Here is a 25,167-nt window from a genome sequence, read left to right as displayed (position 1 = left end):
TCGAAGCTCTAATATCTATGTTAAATGCAGTGCACTGGCATGTCAAAAAGCACTTCAGAGAATACTTGAGATAAAATATGTATTTCAGAGTGAAAAAATGGATATGTATGAAAATGATCTGAAAGTTTGATATGAAACTTTAATGATTTTCAGGAAAAAAAAACTGTTCTACACAAGTATTGTGAACGAGTGATACAAAAACACAATTTGAGCACCCTGTGGAGGAGTCCTAAACATGGGAAAATGATTTGATAGTAAGCCAACGTCTTCAGTGGTAGCCAACAATATATACACACTATCAGAAGAAATATCTAACACAACAGAACAGTTAAAAACAGTGTGGCTATTATAAAACTACTAAAATGTTGAAAGGATTCCACCAATCGCAGTTTTACTTATCAGACTATATTTGCAAGTTTTGATAAGGCATGTGACCAAAGTGACAATAAATTTTTACTAGACTCCTATCTTAACTATCCTTAATTTGTTTTTCCTATTAAGCTTTTAACATCTTTTATTTTTTAATTTTATCTTATAGTCTAGCTACTGTATTTTTCTTATGATTTGTATTTTATTTACCATACTGCGCCCTCTGATGGCATAGTAATGTAATAAAGTTATTATTATTATTACCAAACGCTTCAGCGTGGTATTAAGATTTTGTTTTCAGGCTTGGGTGGTACCAAGGTGGAAAATGGTTGCACATATGGGGGGTAATTCCTGGAATTGCAATAGAGAGGGTTCAGGCCGAAATACATATATATAGTGTTTCCATGTTTCGTCTGATATTTCTGTGGTATTCTGCTGCTGTAAATAATGCAAGATTTGTTCCGAAATTCAGTGTGTTGTGTGCACTCCAGGGTTATTCGTTTTTTTGCTCAAAACACCCCTATTTTTTAATGGGAGAGTCGATTAGTTTCACTCCCACTGGGAAATCTGCATTGTTACTTGAATGAGAGCTAACTAAACACATTTTCCAGACCGGTGAAAGTGTATGCAACAGCCAATGTTAACAGCCTGTCACGTGATTTTAGTCTGATTGTCAACATCAAAAGAGGCTAATCCATTTACGCAGGTAAAACTGGGAATAGAATATGTGAGAGATTGTATCAACAGAGATGTGTATAATGAAAAGTAACATCTATCCTTCTTTTGCATCGCTGAGCATTTCTGTTTTAGTATACTGGTTTGAAAATGTTGAATTTGCATGATTTGCAATGTGTTTTTTTTACTGAAACTCCCCTATTGATCGAATCCCGGGTTTGAAAGAGAACGGCACACCACGTGATTCGTTTGAATACAATGGTGAAGGCACGCAAGCATGACTTACGTTGTCAGCAGTAGTCGCTGAGCTTCACGCTACAACTTCACTTGTGATGTTGCTTGTTAGCCGTGGATTGAATTAATCTTGATTACCGGTTAAAATGTTGCTTATTTGGCGTTGGTGATCTTTATTTGGAACTGGGTAACGTCGCCAGCAGAAACCTCCTGCGATTTTGATGTTGATGGTTGCGCCTCCATGGCAATCGCTAATTTTACTGCGGGTGGATCTTCCAAGAGCCCTTCGGGGTTTATAAAACTCATTCAACATACATAAAGTTCTCTCAATCGTAGTAGTCCATGTGATGTACACCTAATATGCCAAACATGTTGCTGAACGATTTTGCCAATGAAAACAAGCCGGTTGGCGATCCACTCCACTAAAAAAAAACTAGCAATATGTTTTCGGCTGTTGCCATGGTAGGACATGAACGTGAAGCTAACGTTGGTTTATAACTAAAACCGGGCACCGTATACAAAGTTCGCAAAAAAACATTCAGTCCTTAGAAGTCATTTTATTTTATTGCTAGGACGTATGCTGTTGTTAGGGATTGGTCAGTTACTTCGGCCTGGGGGTGGATCAGTAGGGGGGTTACCCTGATTTTGATTTTGCGAATGGGGGGGGGTCACCCTGTTTTCCACAATTCACACACGCGCTTATGCATATATTTTTTTAAATTTTATTTCAGAACAATAGATTAAAAAGTTAATCGTACAAATGTGTTCTTAATAATAACTATTACCCATATTGCCTATAAATTTGTTGATGCAAAAAATGTTATAGGCTAAATATTTTGGGGTTGAAGTTGACAAATAACTAACAGATTATGCAATGCGGCAGAGCCCCATGCAATTATACAGTTAAGTTTTGAACACATCCCAAGTCCGTGTGATATCAGATTATTTTATTTAAAGTCTGAAGTCACCATTGTATAAGATATTTACTGGATTTATCCAATTGTAGCTGGAGACGGAAAAACACAGCAATTAGTACAAAGAGCAGTGACAGTTTTTGTTCAGCAAATCAAAAAAGTTAAATGGATTCATGTATATGAATAAATAGTTTTTTTTGTTTTTTTAACTTTTAAATATGCATATTTTGCTCTGTAAAATACCAAAATCCAACAAAAATTTATACAAAAATCAAAGTGTCCTTTGTTTTCATAAGCACAGACTGTGCTTCAGGTGTAAAGCTTTCCTGGTCTATAAGATATGAAAGATATATTAAATCCAAATTAGTTTTCAAACCGCCTAGATTCAAATCCTCTTTTCCTATCTTATAAGGGCGTTTATCAAGTGAGTACTCCACAGCTTTGTTTTTATTTACTATCTTTAGCAGCATAGATTTCCCTACTTCCTGCAGCCTTTTCTGTAGTCGTTTTTTGGCTTTATGCTTCCCCTCCCCTCCTAAGGTGACTGGTCTATTAAATGCAAACACTAAAAATTACGGCAAACCACGATATTTTCAATGCACATCATACATTTTGTAATCATGTCAGAGCCAAAACTGTTATTGTTTCTTTGTTTTTCGGGGGGGGGTCAGCATGTTTTAAAATATAATGTTAGGGGGTCGCCCACTTTTCTTTGTTGATAGGGGTGGGTCAACTGAGATTTACAGCTGACAAAATGGAATCTGCCGACCCCCCCAGGCCAGAGTAACTAAACAATCCCTTAAATTTATTATTTCCAACCGATAGTATTTTCTAGATTGCAGGCAGCATTTACAGTTCATTCAAAGTTCAAAGTTGCGTCGGGATTACGTTGATACAGTGTAACAATGTCGGCGTCGCTGATCTCTTACCGGTGTGCAACGTAGCCAAAATAAAAGGCATGAATACAAGACTAGTGGGAGGTAATAAATTTGGGGTCGAAAGTATTCAAAAAACAGTTTTTGGCTGATGCCATGGTAGCTGTGGACCAGGATTGTTTTGCCAATTAGTGACGGTACGACCTGCCTGTCAATTATAAACAAAATTAGCCAAGCCAAAAAAAATCTCAGTAAATTGTTGCCCACACTCAAGCGGATTAGAATGAGCTACGTCCATGCTTTTTAATCATAGAAATGTAGGGTGTGATACATTTGGCGTGAAGGTATTAAAAAATTCAGTTGTTGGCTGTTTCCATGGAAACGGTGGTCAGAATTTGTTTTCAGATTTTACCAATAGTAACTTTGTGCCCACACTCAAGCTGAGCAAAATGAGCTATGTCTGAGGTGTTGTATCCACAATTTGTAGGAGATACATTTCCTGATAACTAGGGTAAAGGTGTGACCTACCTGCTAAGTTTGAGCGAAATCGGCCAAGCCAAACGAATCACAGAAGAATTAATACGTGAAAACACTAGAAATCACACACACACAGATACACAAAATTAAAGTGATTTTAAGGGCAATCCAAGTGTAGCGAATCGCCAATACCATGTTCATTTGCATATTGACCGTGAAAATACCAAAAACATCATTGCATGGGTGATATGCAAATTAGTTTTAGTCAAAATAAGTTCCTGCTTAGAAGTACCATTACTGTTGTTCAAATTTCATTTCACTCGGCAAATATATTCATGTACCCAAACGTAAAGTATCGTACTTCTAAATATTGTTTATTTCTGCTATGTTTCGAAAAACGCTACTCTTGAACGGACTACTTTATTCGCTCTCAGACCTCATTTGCATATGGGGTGTGGAAGTACCGATTTTGATTTCAGAGACGAATCAAAATAAACTGCAGTATATATGTAATAATGTGGAATACTTCCTTTCACTGTGAACATTTTTCCGCTAAAATAAATTCCAGTGAAAATGCCATTTCCCTCATACTCTATTGAGACTTGGCACAGCACAGTGAAAATTTGATTCACACCGTATGCTTGAAAACTTTTCATCGAAAATAAATTAAGTGAAATTCTGTGTGATTTCATGAGAGTTGAAAATGAAAAAAATTATATGACACCCAACCCTACCACTCCATACACAATGTAACCACACCTCCAAAACATCCTTTCACCAGTGTATTCTATTTGAATTCATTAGAAATTTAAATAAACAAATTATATGACAACGAACTTAATTATAATTTCAACCTCTAGTTCAGCACTGATTAAATAAACTACCTCGTCTTTATGCCAACTTGAAGTTATTCAATGCCTACACCAGTGACTTCAAAATCTATGTTTCAATTCCAGGGATTTCACTTGCTATTAATTGTATGGGAGTGCCAGTCTTTTATTTTCTATTGTATTGTCAATTTCTTGTGATTACTCGGAAAATGAAGCTGTAACCACAGACCACAGTGCTGCAACTAAATCCTGGTATAAGCACCGGTTAGGCAGTCTTGAACTATGCATGTGAAGCCAGCTGAGAGGTATATCCAATCCTATAGATTTCTCATTGTTTGGTAACTATTTGCTGCAAATGCAACAAAAATCAATATAAAAATATTACCCACACAGCATTCTACAGGTTACTTGTCTTGAATCATAGTTGCTCAAGTTGCGACATAAAACAACACTTAACACATGATTTAAGGAGTAGTCAATCTAGCAGCAGAAATCTGGTTACAAGTTTAATTTATCTGACAAAACTCTTAAAAGCACTTTCCAGAATGTTGAACTTGCTAACTTCCCAAGTGAGCTACCAAACTGTTGAAATGTTGAATCGCCATGTTGTTTTGTAAAAAGAGTCTGATGATTCTGTAGTTTTTGTAGGCTGGCAAGCCATACCAATTGGACGTTTCAATTGCTGATCAATCAAGCCAGACTGGTTAGTGTAAAAAACAGGGAGTGCAAACCACGTTTGAAATGTTCTTGCAAAAATCCAAAAAACAATTGAGGAAAATGTGATAATGGTAATTTGACAAATCGAAATGACACTGACGCTAAACTGGATAGTTCTCCCCAGACTTCATGTCAAGTAGCACGGTCGATTTGCATAACAATACATCTAATTTGCATAATGCTATTTGCGATAGAATAACTGCTACTGTTGTTATTATAAAAACTAGTCAATCTACAATTAATTAAAGACAAGATATTTTTATATCTGATAAATTTTATATCATTTTACTGCATTGTATTTTATGTTTTTGTATCAAATCAAATAAAGCTCGAAGTAGAAAAGCATAAAAAGAAAAAATGGAAAGACTTGTGTTATAGCCAGTCAGTAAATATAATGTTATCCATGGATGTAATTTTATGTACAAGTAGTCAGTTTTAGTGCCCATGTCACTGTCAGTTCATATAACGTCGGGGAAAACATTTTTCGGTTAAATTTATAAAGTCGGCGAGATGTTGAAATTAATAAATCAATAATGAGAAACAAATTCTACATTGACATTTCAGCACTAAAGTCAGTGATTTTTTATTGCAATATACCCACAGGGAGCCCAGGAACTATAATCATTTGTAGGACGCAGAGCGGGGGGATCGGCTGGTATCTAGTGTAAGAAATAGACAAGGGATGAAGGCTCCAGTCAGCTCATATTTTTTAAACTGGAAAAACAGACGAACAGAATGAAAAATAAAACTGATAAAATCTATAAAAAATACAAGATTAAAAATTATTAGTTGCTCTTTCACATTTCGCCAAAGCCTTATATATATTTTACCTATATCTGCAGAATAAATCAAGAAAAATATACAAATTGATTCAATTTACGATTAATTAACGGTTTGTCCGAACGCACGGCACAGTTGCACTGCAAATGTGATATCCTAGAGTTCAATGCGTTTTGTACCATCCAATATACACATATATTACGAGGGCGCAATTTTAAATTGAATGAAAAACCAGAGTTAGCGGGACCAGCGCAATACAAACGTGACCTTGGTAATAGGATTGTGTTCAAATAATAGAAGCTGACATTTTTGGACTAACATTATGTAATTGAAACACAAAATATAAGTATTAGAGGGATTACAAAAGAAGCTATAGTTAATATGGGCAGATGATTTGCTGGAGCTGTTGGTAAATTTATGTAATTGATTTTGCTGTGACAATGTATACATGTATGAACAATTATGTGAATATGGTGTTGTGTGTTATAGGAAGTAGGTGATGTTTTACGTCTTTTGGTTATGTCATTTGAATCAAGAGGGTTAAAGTACTTGATTGGAAAGAATGATTATATTTGTTCTTTGGCAGTGAATGGCTTATTTGTACTTGACTGTGACCCACCCACCACTCGATTGTAATTTGGCCAGCTGCTATTAGACATCACTCAGCATGATGGAAGACAACCATGTAAAAATAGTGCGAATAGAATAAACGACTGTAATGAACAAGGAAAAAATATTTTTTTTTATTTTTTATCTTAACCATCAATATACAACAAGTTTACAAAAAAATTCGAGTAAGAATAAAGTAAAAAGTTGAACCAATAGGAGATACAGGTGATGGTTGAATTATCTCGCCTGGAAGAAAATAATAAAACAAGTGGTAAGGATTATATATTGTAATGAATGATTTGAGTAAGGTGTTGAGTAGAGGAATGTTCAATAGGAAGAACATTGTTGAAATGCTTTGGATATGATTGGACTTTCCATAAATTAAATCTTGAGGCACATTGTAAATAACTAGTGAGAGGATGCTGAAAGCACTACCGTGCATTCAAGCATCCTCTCAATGAAAACACAGGTTATGCACATTATAATGAGGTAAATTAGTGTTTGTAAACAGAGTGTCATGATTAAATCTGGTATGATGTGCATGGAACGACTCATGGTGCAAAAGCAGATAAGTGTCGACGGAAGACCCAAATGATAGGTATCACCACCGACCAATTTGGTAGTAGTCATATTGTCGAAAATACTATATCTTGTTGTTTTCAATAAGTATATGTGTAGCAACAATAAACTGTACAAAACCAGTAGTTAACTGTTTACAAGACAGTATTATAGACCCATATCATGCAAAGTTACAGGGTGTTGTACAAATATACCCCCTTACTTTTAGGATATTGTATGTTCATCCAACTGTCCATTCAGAATGAATAAGAAATAAAGTAGGTGCAAAGAGACTATATGGAATGTAATTATACTTCATAGAGTTATCAATGATGATATCAATTCCATCAGACTGATAGACCGGTAAAAGTAATGAATTTATCGCATGGCAATGGTAATGTGTCAACTGACATATAACCAGAGTGAATTGACCATGTGCAAAAACAGCATTGTTGGTTTGCATAAGACAGACCACACACATGCTATAAGGAGTAAACTTTTTGTATCACCAATGACAGGGCTGTAAATGAGTCAACATCAAACCAGAAACATAGAATGTAAATGCATGGACCTGTTTGTACAGAATCCCAGTTCATCCCTCATTATTTATGTGGATCATGTTAAAAAGATCTCAAACCATTATGAGGCCAATGAAAAACAAATTTGGTGTTTCCAGTATTAGGGTAAAAACTATTGGGTAGTTAGGCAGGGATTTTATTATTTTAGATTTATTTTTTCCCCAACATGTTCAGTCTATATCAAATACAATCATTTTAAACAATTTTTTTATACATGATGATATTACTATCAAATTTTGTTTATTTTAGAAAAAGGTAACTCATTTCCATAATAATAAAATTAATAACAAATGACAACACATGTCATTGTTTAAGGTTGAGGTGAGTGGCATGAACTGTTGATCGGTGGCACCATTTCAAAAATGGCAGCTGGCAACAGAAAAACCTTCACTGATGTACATGTGTATGTAGTGAGCACAAGGAATTGGCCCCTATCAGTTTCTGCCTAATAAATGACAGTTATGTACATTCCTGCTGTGGCCATTTACCTACAATAGCAACATCACAAGCATGATAAAAGCCCCCTGATGTACACATTGCAGCTCTTGCTGTTTCTTGCATGTGACAAAAATCCGCCTAAATCACAAGAAACTTGTAGTGAACCAAACAATGATCATGAAAAAGTAAGAATGAATACAGCCAGCCATGCCAATGTGGTGAATCAAATGCAATTTTTTGCATGACTTTCTGCTCAATGTTATAGTGTGTAGTAGCCTATGCCGAATAATCAATGGTGTGGTCACAAATGATCATGAAGATTAATCATGATCACATACCGGTACTTCATATACATTATAACATTACATTAATGGGCAAAGACTATAAATCATATCCATGCCCCTAGACATGGCTACATCCGAGGTCATCATTTTGCCAATGCCATTCTTGCATGTCGTTATTGCTGGTTGCATAGACTAGACTATTAATGTACAAGTATTTACACATATCGGCCTTAATTGGTTTTAGTGGCTATTTTATTGAAATGCATCGCGACAACTGTGGCCGTGAAGAACCGGTAGGTTAGGTAATTGTTACTAGTCGCACCGTGCACACACATCATATGAGTTCACAGGCCATAGACCTAGTAAATCGCTGTCATCATTTATATACGATACAATATTTATTTTTGGTCATTAGTTTCTCTGATTCATGACATCATGTGCCAATAAATCCTGAAAATTGGCTTTGCTAAGCGATGAGTCGTTTAGTACAAAACACTGAATGATCATAGCATGGTGTGCAGAGTTTTAGAGGTAAAGCAATTGTTAAGAATATATTAAAATTTGTGGAAAAGGGCAAAGGCTCTTTAACCTTAGTACAATGTCTGTACGGCGTCCTAGGCAGGCTGGCAAAATAATCACGTCATCGAAAGATGCGTGTACGTGTACTGTAGACAATTTCCATGACGCTGCATTGCATGCGTAGAGTCAACGTCACGATTTCTGCGTATCAATTTATCTCCGCCTTTTTCAACAAATAATTCACTTTTTTCTCATGGGAAAACGTCGTTAATCATATTTTATTAGCCTGAACTTTGTCTTGACAGCGCAAATTATACCCAAATAAACGTCTTTGGATGATTTCTGGCACCCAAAATTGATTCTCGACTCAGTCCTAATTACGCGTTTAGGAATGACCTGGTGATCCAAAATTGACCTCGAATGAAAATACTGCCGCCTACGGCGGGTCCCGGGATCATTGGATCATTGCGTCTAGCATACACGCCACGTACGCTATCAGCATTCTATGACCTCAATTGACCCACCAGCCTCATTCGCAACTTGATACTGGAATTCTCATTTTTTTGATGTATTTCAAGTTTTTTACCCGGATCGATTTAACCATTTCAATAAATAGTTGTAGACTATAATTGATTATGCGAAATTACTGCATTTTTGGTGGTTTTTGGCCTACTCCTCTCACTGTTATGTTAGAATTACCGCGAGAGTGCCTCCTATGGATTTTCAAAATGGAGGCTCACAATGTTACGTTCGGCAAGTCCTTTTTTTGGCAGAGCTCCAGAAGGAGTACCTACACTTTATGCAATTTTTTTTTTAATTATGCTAATTTATTCATGACGTAGCAGTTTCTGTGCTCATGAATATTCATTAATTTGTGGGTCAATACATTTTAAAAGGGGCGATATATTATTTTTGGGGGAAGAGTTAGAAAGGGGGATTAGCAATTCTTAGGGGGTCAATACAAAAGAAGGGTCCCATTTGTAGAGCAGACATGCTCCTCGTGTCTGTTGTTGCACGTGACCTACAGCTGTCAACTGTGTTCATTCTTCGACACCTTCCACTGGCTTCCATGTGGGGTAGTATTCTTGTGTTCTGTTTTCCTGACTTGAGTTTTTGAATACGCTGTTTTTAACGTCTTTCATGTCTTTTGTAGGAGTGTCCAATCCGTGATTTGAACTTGCGATCTTTTAGTTCCCAGCTCACTGTCTTGTCCACTGTACCACGAGTGTCTTCACACAGGAGTTAGGATTTAAGTCCTATTCATAGGAGCACTGTCTTCACTAGCATTCAAAAATCTAACTAAACACACTGGATTCGAACCAGCAATCGCTCACATTGCTGACATAGTACAAATCAACTGAGCTATGTGGATAGTCATGCAAAATAAATATTTTGTTGTCATATTTAGCTTTATTGCCAAATGGTGTTTGCGAGAAAAAGATGGGCAGGCAAGGGAATTGAACCCAGGTGCTCTGGATCACTATGTAGAGAACTGACCCACAAGACCACAATGGATTGATTGGATGTGTTTGCATTTGATAAGACTATATAGTGTGTATATATGTATATAGAAATACAACATATTTCTATTATTGAGTTACAATTGTCCAAAAAATTGCCAATTTTGTGTTTTTACTTGTGTAAACTACAGTCAAAACTCGTTAATACGAACTCGGTTACAACGAAATACCGGTTACAACGAACGAACACCGAAGTCCCATTTGAAAATCCATTATCCCTATGGTAATTGACAACGCTTAGAACGAACTCGTTTATTACGAAAACCCGCTTAGTACGAAAGGATTTTCTCTGAAAAACAATGGTCTGTAACACCTATTGCGAACATTTCATTCGCTCAAACAGCTGCGAAATCCTAAAACGAACCGCCAAATACACGGTGTTACGCTTCCGCTGTTGGCAGTGGGCTTGAGCTGTGCAGCGTAAAATAAAAACAATGTAGCCATTCACTGGGCGTGAAAATCTTTTGTGTACGTGACTTCCAGTGTCTAGTCACTTTCGACGCCCTTGCTGCTCGAGTTTTTAATTTTAAGATTCACAATAAAAAAGTGTGAAGCATGGACGCTGTAAATTTTAGATAAATTACGGCGACTACGAGTGAGATACCAGTTTCCGTCCTGACTTCAAAATGTCAACTCGTGTCAAACGGCGTGCCTTGTCGTTGGACTGTAAAGTCCAAATGATCAAAGCGATTGAGTCGGGCATTCGTCACGGCGATGTCTGTCGAAAATTTGATGTTAAACCCAGTACACTGTCAACGATTTTAAAGAAAAAAACTGATGTTTTGAAGATGTTCGAACACAACAAAATTGAGCCGTGCCGGAAGCGAATGCGGTTTTCAGCAGTCGACGACGTTGAGCAGGCATTGCTGAAATGGTTTACCAGTGCCCGTTCTATGAATGTCCCAATCAGCGGTCCTATCCTCCAGGCAAAGGCCGAAGATTTAGGACAGAGAATGAAGCATTCCGAATTCAACATTTGTATTTTCCATTTTAATATTATTTTAATAAACATGACAACGTTTATTTCAATACTATTTGTGTGTTTTTATTGCTTGGTCTAGTGTTTAAAATGGCGCCATAGTTTTGTTTACCCTGACTTATGGTAATTAGTTTGTTTCTGTAAAGCGCCCTCTAGTGGTGATCGGTTATTACGAACACCGGTTATAACGAATATATTCACCTGGGGCCTTGATATTCGCACTAACGAGGTTTGTATATGCATGCCATAACCCGTTAGTGTACATCTTGCCAATTGGGTGTTTGCCATTTGCGTTGCCCATACCTGACCCGAACCTAAACCTAATGCCAAGACACGTTCCTGTTTATAATTGCTCAATAATGATACTCTGTTGTGCACTGTCTGCGGGTAAGTTGCATTGATGTCAACTGATTAAACAAGTCGCATTTAAGTAATTTCCACTATTAACAAGTGGTTAAATTGTGACAATAAATGTGTGGACAAATATTTGAGATTAATTTTGGTGTAGACAACTCTCGTTTAATTATTTTACACCATTACAAGTTGTTAAATTGAGAGAATAAATGTGCGGAAAAATATTTTAGACTTATTTTGGTGTAGACAGCTTTCGTTTAATTATTTTACACCATTACAAGTTGTTAAATTGAGAGAATAAATGTGCGGACAAATATTTTAGACTTATTTTGGTGTAGACAGCTCTCGTTTAATTATTTTACACCATTACAAGTTGTTAAATTGAGAGAATAAATGTGCGGACAAATATTTTAGACTTATTTTGGTGTAGACAGCTCTCGTTTAATTATTTTACACCATTACAAGTTGTTAAATTGAGAGAATAAATGTGCGGACAAATATTTTAGACTTATTTTGGTGTAGACAACTCTCGTTTAATTATTTTACACCATTACAAGTTGTTAAATTGAGAGAATAAATGTATGAACAAGTATTTGAAACTTATTTTGGTGTAGACAACTCTCATTTGATTAATTCCAACAATTACAAGTTCTTAAATTGACAGAATGAATGTATGGACAAATATTGACCATTATATTTGTGAGTAAAAACCTGTTGTTTAATTAATTTCCACCTCTACAAGGTTGAGAGAATAAATGTGTCGACAAATATTTGATACTTATTTAGGTGTAAGAACTCGTGTTTGACCAACTTCCACCATTGCAAGTTGTTAAAATAATGAAATAAATATACTGGTATCATTGGATATTTGATTTAATTGTGAAACTTTCTAACAAAATGTTAACTGCTGGCTTCGAACTCTCAATCAACAATTCCGCAGACACGGTATAAATTCAACAACACCACAGAAGATATTCGTCTGTTGCCTGAATTGTTTTCGTAGTATAGGGAACGCCATCGACACTTTAACAAAACTTACCTTGACTTGGGTCTTGTTTATCTCTTGTCACAATCTGGAAACTGTTGAACAAATTGCGCGTCGTCCAGTTTAAGACGTTAGTTATTTTATTATTTATTCATTCAGTTTTGTATGGTGGAGTTTTGTGAGGTTTATTATTTTTTGCGACGTTCTTTGTTTACTTGTTTACGGTTTGAGAGATTCCAGTTTATTTGATTTACGTTTTTACGGTAGCTCTGAGCGGGACTCGAACCCACTGTCTTTTCAAGCTAATTTTGTTTTATTTTGATGGCACGCTTGTGTACCACGCCACGACGTTGGTCGTTAAGTGGTGTTCATTTTTCTAACTACTCCAGTGTTCCGATGAGTTGAACGGAAAAGCCAAAACGATTGCTGGTTTCTGATTGCTTCGGTTCTGGTGAGTGTGTATCTAGTGTGATTCGAACCCATGTCGTTTGTATTGGTCGTTTTTTTTATTTCCCATGTTAGCTACGCCGTAATATGCAACCACTTCCCCGTTTTATTGTGATTTTGAGTGTTTAATGATGTCTTCCTCACCCGTCACGCCATGACCCAGTTTCAACCACACGGCCATTTTGCAACACAGTTCGTGACCCTCGGCGTCACCCGACTGACTATATGAGCGTTCTGTTCAACTGTTAAGCTAGGATTTATTACCGTTATTATCATTATATTGTCACGTGATTTGTTTTACCTTATGTGTAATGTCTTAAGTATCTTTATTGTAATTTGTATATACCAATTTGTATATACCGAGGAAACGACCCCGATTGAAGGTCATGTATTTTATGACGTCACCAATTCGTGTGTAGGTACTGCTTCTAGATCTGTGCCGCCTTTTTTGTTGCAAAAATGCTGATCGTGAAATTGAAAAACGTAATTTTGTTGGGGATTTCGAGAGCTTTACAACGATATGTAAATCGACCATATACACGTTATGTCCCTCATAGGAATAGTGTATAAAATTTCATAATGTATTTTGTCATTAATTTGCATACCATATATACACTATTGTGATAATATATACACTATTGAGATACTATGGGCATAGGGATAAAATGAACATTTTCCATGTATCTGTTTTTGATACCAATGCATTTCATTCGTTTCTCTCAATATTATTTTCTGACATATTATTCATAATCTATTATGTAATATTAAAATGAGAATATACTAAATACAATTAATAACAAATGATTTTCAAAAAAAATGTGCCACGCCCCCTCCACTTGCCCCATTTCTCCAGTAAACGTGACACACATTGATGTGTTTGAAGTTGAAGAATTAATACCTAGAAAATAGTGTCATTACAAATTTGACAATTTCGGCTGACTTTAGAATAGTTTTACCAAGTGTAAATAATAATTTATTATTATGACAGATTTTTTATATTAAATATTGAGATTAGTTTAATAACAAATGATTTTCAAAGAAAATGTGCCAGGCCCCCTCCACATGACCCATTTTTTACAGTCAAAGACTTCATAGAAAATAGTGTCATTACAAATTTGACAATTTAGGCTGACTTTGGAATAGTTTTACCAAGTGTAAATAATAATTTATTATTATGACAGATTTTTGATATTAAATATTGAGATTAGTAATGTGTTTTGTTTCAGATCTTTTGTGCTGAACTTACCATGGACAGTTTGCATGTGACGAGTGATACCTGGCTTGATTTTATATACAACATGGAGATGTGATGCACATAGTGTGCATTTGTATTCCTTGTGTGTGCCAAATAAAATTTCAAAATGTGATTCAGCAGAATCCAACAAATTCACTTCAGTGTGTTCAGTGTATTTAATTTCAAATGCTAGTGAAGCTGCTTCAAGTTTCTTATCAAGTTTGTTAAGATCATCCTTTTTAGTAACTTGAAGTAACTTTGCTGAATGATTTGCTTCATTAATTTCAACCTTGGTATCACATCATGTTTTTGATCTTCAGATAACTTTGCAAACTTTTGTATAAATTCCAGTTGTTGGTCGATCTTTTGAGTCTCGTTGAAGAGCTCGTCAATTAGTTTACCTACGTTTCTCAATTTAGTATGAAGGTGATCCATAGTGTATTCATTTATGAAGTCATACTTTATAAGAGGATGATTACTCGATCTAACCATTACTTTTTTCTTCTGCCCATGAATTCATATCCGCAAGAGTGATAGACATATCCCATTCATGATTTGGATTGTGACATTTCTGAACTGTAGCCAAACATAAATTGCAGAAAAAACTGGTACTCTTTCTCTGCAAGACCAAACTGATATACTTTTCATCTCCTTCCAGTTTTCTACAGTATTTCATCCCCTTTATACCATGTTGGGCAAATTTTTCAGTGCATGCCAGAACAGGAAGAATATCAACTTCTATCAGTGCATCACTCTCTGGGGAATTCATAATGGCAAATGGAATGCGGCTTGCATCAGACTGTGGATTTGGATTTCTCCATACTTCATTACCATTATACTTTATCAGACGTATAGCACCACTGATGGCAAATACTTTGAAATTTGGAAAGTGTGGCCACCCTCACCTACAACTATTTCTAACATCTGTCTCTCATTTTCATCATCAAGGTCATAATCCAATTTGTTTTCAGTCAATATGTTGAGGACACTTCTCCAAACCAGGCCTTCAATATCATGAACAAACCAGCCCTTTTTATTTTGAGAGGCAGTTTCTGACACCATAGTGTGGAACCGTTTCAAATTATTTCTCAAAGTGGTTAATCTGGGAATTCTTGAAACATTTTCTTGTGTTCTCAGAGATTTCTCTAAACCATCATAGTCAGTTTCAGCTAGACCGCCCCCTAGATGGATAAATATGTGTTCTGCTTCAGAATCATTCCATAATTTAGTGTCATCTGTAGTCTGATCTAATTTCTGGGAAGATGGTGCTGCTAATAAAGCCATTTTAACAGAAGGAGGCAGAATATCTGATGTAATGGCTTCCTTGAAAAATGATACAGATAATACTGATTTGGCAAATGCTTTATCTTTATTTAATCGTAATTGCCAAAGGGCACTCTCATCAAATCCAAACTTTTCACCTACTGCCTGGTGCTGATTTAGAATTTTACTGATGTAGGCTCGACTCCCAGTGACTTTCTTAGAAATTGCTGATCTTTTCGTGCTAAATAGAACTGCAAGAGAGACTTCCAAATATTTCTTTGAATCATCCCATTCGTGACCCTTTAAATTTTCCAGCAAATTTCTCACCACTTGTCTTACTTGAGATGGCCCTTTTTGAATGATCAAATCGGAATGTTGCCCTATTTCATTAGCAACGAGCAATCTCGCCTTCATCAGCTTAAATCTGTGAAAAGCACGGCTGGCAGTAGAGCTTGTCGTCATTCCCATAATGCATTTCGATGGAATTCAGCTCCCTGTCTACTAAATAGCAAATTTCTAGTCAACTACAGAATTGGGTTGAGACATTCACAGAAATCGAATCAAAACAAAATTGAAACCGTGAAACTGCTTCGCGAGAGGAAGTCGTCATTTACGAAAACCTCGAAGCCAGCATAATTATGATTAGTGCAGATGCGAGGCATGGCTGACGAAAAACTCTCGTGACACTGACGTGATTGCTATTAGCAATGAAACCCACAAATTCATTGCCGATGCAGTTGTTACCAACGAAGACATCCGATTTCGTAGCGCCATGAAATGAATGGCGCGCTACAAATCAGCCGTACAAATATATCGGCATCTTGACAATAATGGAGTGAACGTAAAAAATCACGCCCATAACAGGAATATGTCTGTCAATAAGTACCTGAAATAAGAGAGGCCGGGGAATGAGAATCAGAATGATATATGATTAAACTTTTACTAAAAAAAAGGACCAGCACGACCAAGTCCGATGAAAGGCCGGTTATTGACCGTGTCACAATCAACTGTGTAATAATTCTTCCTCACAGTCATCGCATTTGGAGAAGTAATATTCTCTAACCAAGTTTGCGGCATTTGATATTGCGTCACAGCAGACACTGACGACCTCAGTCATTTCCCTGGATGTTGGTGAAACGGCCATTATTTAGTAATTCTAGCTAACTTTTACAAAGACCACATTGCCATCATGAGCAATGCTTTATCGGAGGCGGCCCGGGACTATGAATTGAATTGTATAGCGGGGTCAGCTAACGTAGGTCAGGTAATCGAATGTTGAGGTCATCGCAAGTCAAGCAAACCGAATGTCAAGACATTTGGACGTGAAAATAACCGAATCTTATGACAATTGAATGTCAAGATAATGTCTAAATAACGATACAATTGTAACACAATGAAACAATGACAAAATAATATCGTAGCAATTACACAATAATGAAATAATTAAGAAATAAAGTTGAAATAATGAAACAATAGCAATACGATGCTGCAGTAATAACACAATAATGGAATAAGCGCAAAATAATGTTTACATAAAGACCAGATAACCGAATAATGACCAAATAGTACCAAACAAGTTTCCAAATAAAGACCAAACAACTAAACAATGTTCAAATAATGACACCAAGCTAATTTTGGCGGTATTCTCACCCCATAGCTCTCAACTCCCTTTTCAAAAACCAGCAGCAACAAAATGTAACAATAATTGCATAGGCTGCCAATATCACCAAAGCTGTAATCAGTGCAGTCGATGGTTCTGAAATGCAAAACATGAGAAGATTAATGCTCAATTTAATGTATATTTTATGCGAGTTAGGAATTTCATAATCAATATTTAGCATTGTGGAAATAGACCCTATAAAAATACTATATTATAAAATAATGAGCAGAGAAGGCGATTCAGTTTGTATTTCAGTAATATGATAAATGGATTTTCAATGAAAATGTGTAACTTATCTGTTAATTTTCTAAATCAGTATACAATGTGTTGGTTATTATTATTTAAATTTATTCCACATAGAACATCACTTCCTAACAAATTATTTAGGACAGAATCAGTGCTCTGCATAATTCGTGGTGAAAAACTAAAACACATCTTGCGTGACTTGGAATCATGGAAATCATTGAAGTATAATGTTGCAAAAGATTGACTAATACTACTATTAAAATTGCGGGATACGTTAAATAAAATTCGGAATGCATTATTATAAGCTACTCGAATTCAGTGAAAATCTGACCCTAGGTGACTACAATACAAACTTGAGCAATGGCTACAAAATATCAGACACTTCAAGAGAACCAAACCGGTGTACCAAAAAAAAAAAAAAATAGTTCTATCATGGATACAAAGGACACAGCAATTAACTTTTTTAAAAAGGACCAATGATTAACACGGTGTCTTAGATGCGTCCATAAAACACATATAATCCGGAATGGGAACAAATGGGTGATATCGCCCTGCACGACGGATGTTACAGGTGGATTCATGAAGTGGCTATATATGTATTGTTGAGAGCTGATATTTGTACAAAGTTTTGTAGTCATTCAATTGTGAATCCACACTGCCAAAAGACTGTATTATATCTCCCGTTAAAATTCTCAAATTATTATCATGAGCTAACTAATTTTAGAAACCGGGCCAGTGAATTACAGTGCGTGTAGCCATGACGTTACTGGACATAATTCCCTGCTACAACGTTATTTTAAAGCAGTGAAGTCGTAAAGCAGGTTCGTCCCGCAGTTCTTCTGAGTGGTCAGTGTCAACAGATTAGAAATTAGTAAATGATTTGTTGATGGGGGAAATTATGTTGACCCTTCCTAGTATTTCAAACACCCTCATTACCGTATTCATAAGCGTGCCGCGGTGCCGGCCTGACTAACTTTGTAAACAATCGTTTCTAGTGGCTGTAATTGGTCCTGTGTTCATACGTGTATAAAGATCTCATGCCACTAATCAACCAATGACCGTTAAATTTAAATGCCTTGCAAGAACAAATGACATTTTTAAATATTTTTTTCTCATGTGCGCCTTGTTTGAGGGCGTGCATCACTTGGTCAAAGGTGAGACTAACAAGTGGTTTTTTGTTTATTACTTAGCGGCAGTGTACCTGTGAGTTTATTCTGTGTGTATTTTTATGTTCTAATCTTGGTATTTTTCCAGTGAATTCTCTAAGTGCAATCCAAATACAGTAGGTGTGTCTTGTTTACCTGTGATTTACAAGAGTTTGAGCTGTCCAACATGATGTTTCCTAAACTAATACTAACTAATAGTTATTGCTCACCACATTTAGTACAATTGGGCGTATAACTCGGGTCACTCACGAGTACTGGCACAGTATGACGTCCTCTCTCGAAGTCATTGGATAAAGTAATATCCTCGGTTGATGGGCATACACACTCTTGATTTTGCGTTGCACCTATTGGAGAATTAAATAGATAGTTAATTTCTATGTAATGTGACAAACCACTCGTCATTGCGCCACCGTTTTGACCCATTCGGTAGCGCAAAAGGTTAATTTACATTTTTATAGTGGGAACAGGATAGTGCAAGAGTGACTGTGTGTAAACATAAGAAAATCTTCAATACGCTTGTGTCAAATTATTGACCTGTGAAACATACACTTTTAGCGATAATTAGAATTCCTCCAGATGCCTCGCGGAGTGTGAGATATGTGAATTTGGATGTTTAGGTAGCTTGGTATAATTACGTTACTAATTCTAAAAATTTCTATTATTGACCCGGCTAAAAGATAGACATTACTGATTAAAAAAAATGTTTAAAGCGCAGCGCGTGTTCAAATTTCATTTAAATAAACAATGTATTTTACACGCGCTGTATGCGTCATTGATTCAGGACTACCACTCAATGAATGCCATAGAAAATATGAAGAACTTTTAGAACATAACACACATAACACATAACACATATCCAAATTGCAAAGTGTTTGTATCAAGCATTTTGCCAAGACTTGACAATGCGTCATTCAAACACACCCAATCCAGACTAAATGATTTAATTCAAGAGACCTGCAAATCCACCACTGATGTTTATTACATCCATCACAACCTTATAGATAAGGAAAATAACCTCAAATCTTATCTATTTGAAGACAAAGTCCAGGGTACACGCTTTCTGGTATATAACATGAAGAGATACACCTATAGAACAATAGTTCCACATGTAAAGGACCAACGACCTAATGCTAGTACTACATCAAGACACATGGATCACCACAAACATACACTCCAACGAGACAATCACTTCTTCAATCAACGTAACAGAATGAACAGTTCCGGAACCAACAAGAAACAATTCATTGAGGATATGTTGACCAACATATCTATATTGGAAGATAACTTTGACAGTATCTGAACTGTTTTAAAATATGTACAGACCTAGGATCAGGTATCCTAATTAGTAATTTGTTGCTTTTTTTATTCTTCTGCACATTTTTTATATGAGTATGTCATATTTTGGAGTGAGTAGACATATCCTTAAATTTTCTACTTGGAATATTTTTGGTAACTTAGAAAAGAAATTAGGTGACAGCCACATTTATAGATAGTATTAGTAATTTTGATTTTATTAGTTTAACTGAAACGAAAACAAACACAGACTCGTGCATAGATATACCAAATTATAGTTATTACCACTCATTTCGTTCCAAAAAACAAAAAAGCACGCTCAAATTCGGGCGGGGTAGTCCTCTATTTCAAAAACATATACAAAAAAGGTGTGAAGCGAGTTAATAGTAGCTCAGATGACTTTATTTGGGCACGACTCGACAAAAAATTCTTCAATTTAGACCAGGACTTATTTCTATGCACACTATACATTAGTTCTCAATCGTCTAGTATTTTCACTTGGTAAGAGTGCAATCTGTATCAGCTACAAGAAAAAGATATTGCCAAATATGAAAAAAGGGCAATAATTCTGACTGGGGATTTCAATGCCAGAACTAAAAATGAACAAGAATTAGTATTGTTATATGTATAACAATGCAGATTATACAGTATCCAATTCTGCCATCAGGTTCAAAAAGAGGGTGTCACAAGACATGGCCATTAAGAATCAGTACGGTGAGTTTCTGCTTGATCTTTGTATGGCCACTGAGTTAATCATTCTGAATGGTAGATGTATAGCGGACAGTGGTGGTAAATTTACATGCCACCAAAGTAGAGGTAGCAGTACAGTGGATTATACCATATCAAGTAACTATTTATTTGGTAAATTTAACTTATTTCATGTTCACCCACTTAACTTATCGCTTTCTGACCTCTGTCAGATATCATTTCACCTTCAAACTAATGCATCTACAAAGTCTCAAGCCAAATTACAGACGGCTCCTAAAAAACGTAAGAGAGATTTTAAAAATGACATTATTAATAAACTAGACACAATGAGTAAATCTAATCCAAACAAATATTGGGACCTGATTAAAGAACTACAAGGTTCTGATTAAAATGTAAATAAAAATGATGGCATTCCAGATCAAAAATGGCATGACCACTTTAAAAATCTAAACTCGTCTATGCCTGAGGATAACAATATATATGATGATGTGGAGCACAACCAATCTTCTATCAATATACCGGTACTAGACAATTTAATATCTGAACTGGAAATACAAAATGCAATAAGCAAAATAAAAAATGGTGAATTCCCTGGATCTGATCGGATAAGAAATGAAATGATAAAAAGTAGTAGACATACACTAATAAAACCTCTACAAAAATTGTTCAACCTTATCCTCAGTAATGGTTTCTATCCCAGACCCTGGAATCTTGGCATTATAACACCTATTTTCAAAAAGGGTGATATCACTGACCCTGGTAACTATAGAGGAGTCACCATATTTTTGTCTTAAAACAACTAATTACAAAATTCACCAAAAAAGGAAAAAGGTTTACTCATGTTTTATTGATTTTCAAAAGGGCTTTGATTCTGTTTGACATGAAGGCCTAATGCACAAGTTGAAAAAATGGGAATCAATAATAAATGTTATAAAATAGTAAAAGACATATACCAACATTCTGTTGGCTGTGTGAAAACCAAAAATTGCCTGACGGACACCTTTCCTGTGCAAAGAGGCATCAGGCAGGGTGTTGGTCTAAGCCCAATATTGTTCAATATATATATTAATGACATAAAGAAACATATACACTCGTCTGAAAATGATGCACCAACGCTTTTAAATCATAAACTCCCTTGCCTATTGTACGCTGACGACCATGTAATCTTATCGGAGACTAAATCAGGGTTACAAAATGCAATTACTAATCTTGAAACCTACTGTAAAAAATGGAAAAATAAACAATATTAGTGCAAATACAAAAACTATAATATTAACAAAAGTGGAAAAACTTTAAATAAAATAAAATTTTATGTGAATGATCAAGAATAAGAAAGAGTATCCTCATACATGTATCTTGGTATAAAACTAAATACCACTGGGAGCCTGGAAATAGAACAAGTAAACTTGCAAAAACCGGGCTCTGAAGGCATTTTTCGAACTGAAGCAGATGTTCTTCTCGGAAACACAAGTTCCCATCAAAATCTATCTGAAAATGTTTGACACTATGATCAAACCAATACTCACATATTGTGCAGAAATTTAGACATGTGACATAATAACAAATAAAAACTCTCATGCACTTATTGTCACCAATGGAAAACATGCACTTAAAATTTTGCAAGTACAAACTAAAGATAAACTTCAGGACTACAAACCTTGCCTGCTTATTAGAATTGGGACGATACCCCCTAATAACTACATGTATCAGACATATGTTTAAATAATGGTTGAGATTGTGCAATATGCCTGACAACAGCCTCATAAATGAAGCATACAGATTGGCAATCAATATGGATAACTCAGACTGCCAATAAACTTCAAAATAAACAGTAGGGATTCTCTAAACAATGACAATAAAGGTTCTAACCACAGAAATAAACTACGTACTTATAGGAAATTAAAAACTGAATTTGGACTTGAAAATTATTTGCTGACAGTAAATAACCCACTACACAGATCATCAATGACCAAACTAAGCGCACATGTTTTACAAATTGAAATGGGCAGATACCATAAAATTAACTGTTAATGTTAAACATTACCGAAAGAAGCTGTCCTGTATGCAGTACAAATGATATTGAAGATGAAGAGCACTTTCTGTTAAAATGTCAGTTATACAAACGTGAAAGACAGATCCTTCTCAACACAATTAAACAGTGTTCTGAGGGCAACACTGATACAAGCTTCGTCCGAACGGGGACTAAAAACTATGTTTTAGGGAAAAGACGTATCAAAAATGAGTGACAGCAAAGATCATTTCATTCCCCAGCATACTTTGCAGTTTATACATTTTACTGTTTGTTATTTTTTTCTGCTGGACGCTGATGAATATATTCCCTTCCTGACACAAATATTGATGTAGTATTATGCGTACTATTTACAATTAAGATATTTCAGGGGTTGTTCACTGGCTGATTGCCTGGAGTGGACTTAGAAATAAATAAACAATGGCCTACATTTGGAACAAAATATTAGTCTTTTTTTATTCTGTTGTCAATAGTGTTAGTAACACTTACCTTCTACTTTCACTTCAAAGTTCATGACCTTTTGAAAATAATTCTCTCCAGATAATACTAGTTTATACGCGCCACTCAATTCCCTTGAAGTATTGGTGAATGATATAGTCAGAAGATTGCGGTCATGTGACGGAATTATACCCATGCTTTTCTTTGACACTTCACATTGCGACATTTTCGACAGTTTGAGTCCATACGAGAATACTACATCTCTAAGTTCACCTTTAAACAAGGACACGTCTTTAACTCGTTTATAATAAAGAATCGTTATTGCGATTAGTGTTGGTCGGCCGAGTTTAATCTTAATTTCCGAGGGCAAGCTTCCATTATCTGTGAAACCAAGTTGAACAACGACGAATAGAGTTAATATTAGAAACAATGATTGTAACTTACAATATGATCTAAAACAAAGGACTAAGCAAATTAAAAACTGATATCATTGTTCTTGAAATTATAAAAGTGTTCTCATCAAGCAATAACATATGTGCTATTGTACCTCTCTAATTAAACACATATTATAGAACAAACCTAATACATGTATCGATGTTTTGTTGACCATTTCATCATTGACAAACCATTCATACTTTGCGGAATGCGCGATATCTTTTACAACGTAAACCCATGAGTCAAATCTTTTGTGTTTCATTATACCTTTGTTTTTGACTACGTATTCTGTAACTAAACACAAAAATATTTGACATATTATGGTGCTATTTATGACACACTGTATTTAATGTGCGGCTTTTTGCTGCAAAATTAGATATTAGCATACAAAATATCTATAATTAACTGCGTTCGCTTTCGAATTATTCTCTGATCAAACAAATGTGTTCGCATGGGAGAAATTGAACCACCAGAAATGGCATTTACATACATGTAATATAAATTACATCTTACCATCATTTACCATAATGTGTAGATCAGGCGCAGGCTTGATTATGTTTATTCCACTATCAAGCAATATCCTTCCTATTTGTTCGGTGTAAATATCAATACCAGGTAATGCAATTATTTTACCGTGTTTGACAGTTCGGGTTACTGCAATTCAAATAAATACTTATTTTAAATTGTCTGTAATGTAGTATGTAATAATATGCTTGACAATTATACATATTTATTGTGGCTTTGATTGTTTAACCTCTCCATACATTCTTACTAACTATCCAAGAACATTTGAATTCTATATGACCATGTACTATCTATCACAAAAAATAACATGATTCTACAAATAATCAACAAATTATAAGTAGTAAATGTATAACAAACAAACTATAGTAATAACATAAACGTCGGTCCTATAAAGGCTTGGGGAAAAGTGTTAAACTATATAATACCAAATACTAGACATCTATTCCTGGTTAGTAAAATGTCTTAATTGTGCAATTCAACAAATTATAACTAGTAGATGTATAGCAATCAATCTGCAATAATAACATATATCAGTCATATGATATGTAATTACATTCCGAACAGGCGTGTGGTAATCATCCAGAATGGTATATTGAATCTACAAATGTTTTAAGCGATAATGTGACACTATATATAATAGGAGATGTCACACATGCACAACATTTTACGTATTTACCTATGTTATCCATACATCCAAATTCGTGTTCCGGAGGGGAATGGACAGCAACAATACACATACTTGTAAATGCTATTGCATTCACAATTTCTGTAATATAGAAACAGAGTTGAGTTTTGAATTATTGAAGAAGATGAATGGAAAATAAATGATCGATATATTGTATATAATGTCAAGGCCAATATATAATCACAACTTTTCTAGGTACATATTTTAAACATCGTTTATTTGGACATAAATTATGTTTGTTTTGAAGAAAAAAAAAACATATCAAGACAATCATTGTACACATTATTAAAGAAAAGTCAAGGATAACAACATAATTCTCCACCAATTCTCTCCCAGGTGTAAG

At 35.3% G+C, this 25,167-nt stretch overlaps 1 long non-coding RNA gene across 1 annotated transcript; it reads right to left on the bottom strand.

Moving 5' to 3' along the window:
* Positions 1 to 6,587: 6,587 nt before the first annotated feature.
* LOC146730318 (uncharacterized) lies at positions 6,588 to 9,013 on the bottom strand. The gene is made up of 2 exons (XR_014927443.1): positions 8,928 to 9,013; positions 6,588 to 6,726 (listed from the first exon to the last, which is right to left on the bottom strand). It is a non-coding gene; the product is annotated as an uncharacterized LOC146730318 (long non-coding RNA).
* Between the last annotated feature and the right edge of the window lie 16,154 nt (positions 9,014 to 25,167).

The sequence above is a fragment of the Saccoglossus kowalevskii genome, chromosome 19, assembly GCF_978046115.1.
Source record: "Saccoglossus kowalevskii chromosome 19, keSacKowa6.1, whole genome shotgun sequence".
NCBI lineage: Eukaryota > Metazoa > Hemichordata > Enteropneusta > Harrimaniidae > Saccoglossus > Saccoglossus kowalevskii.
This window is presented reverse-complemented; position numbering and strand designations above follow the sequence as displayed.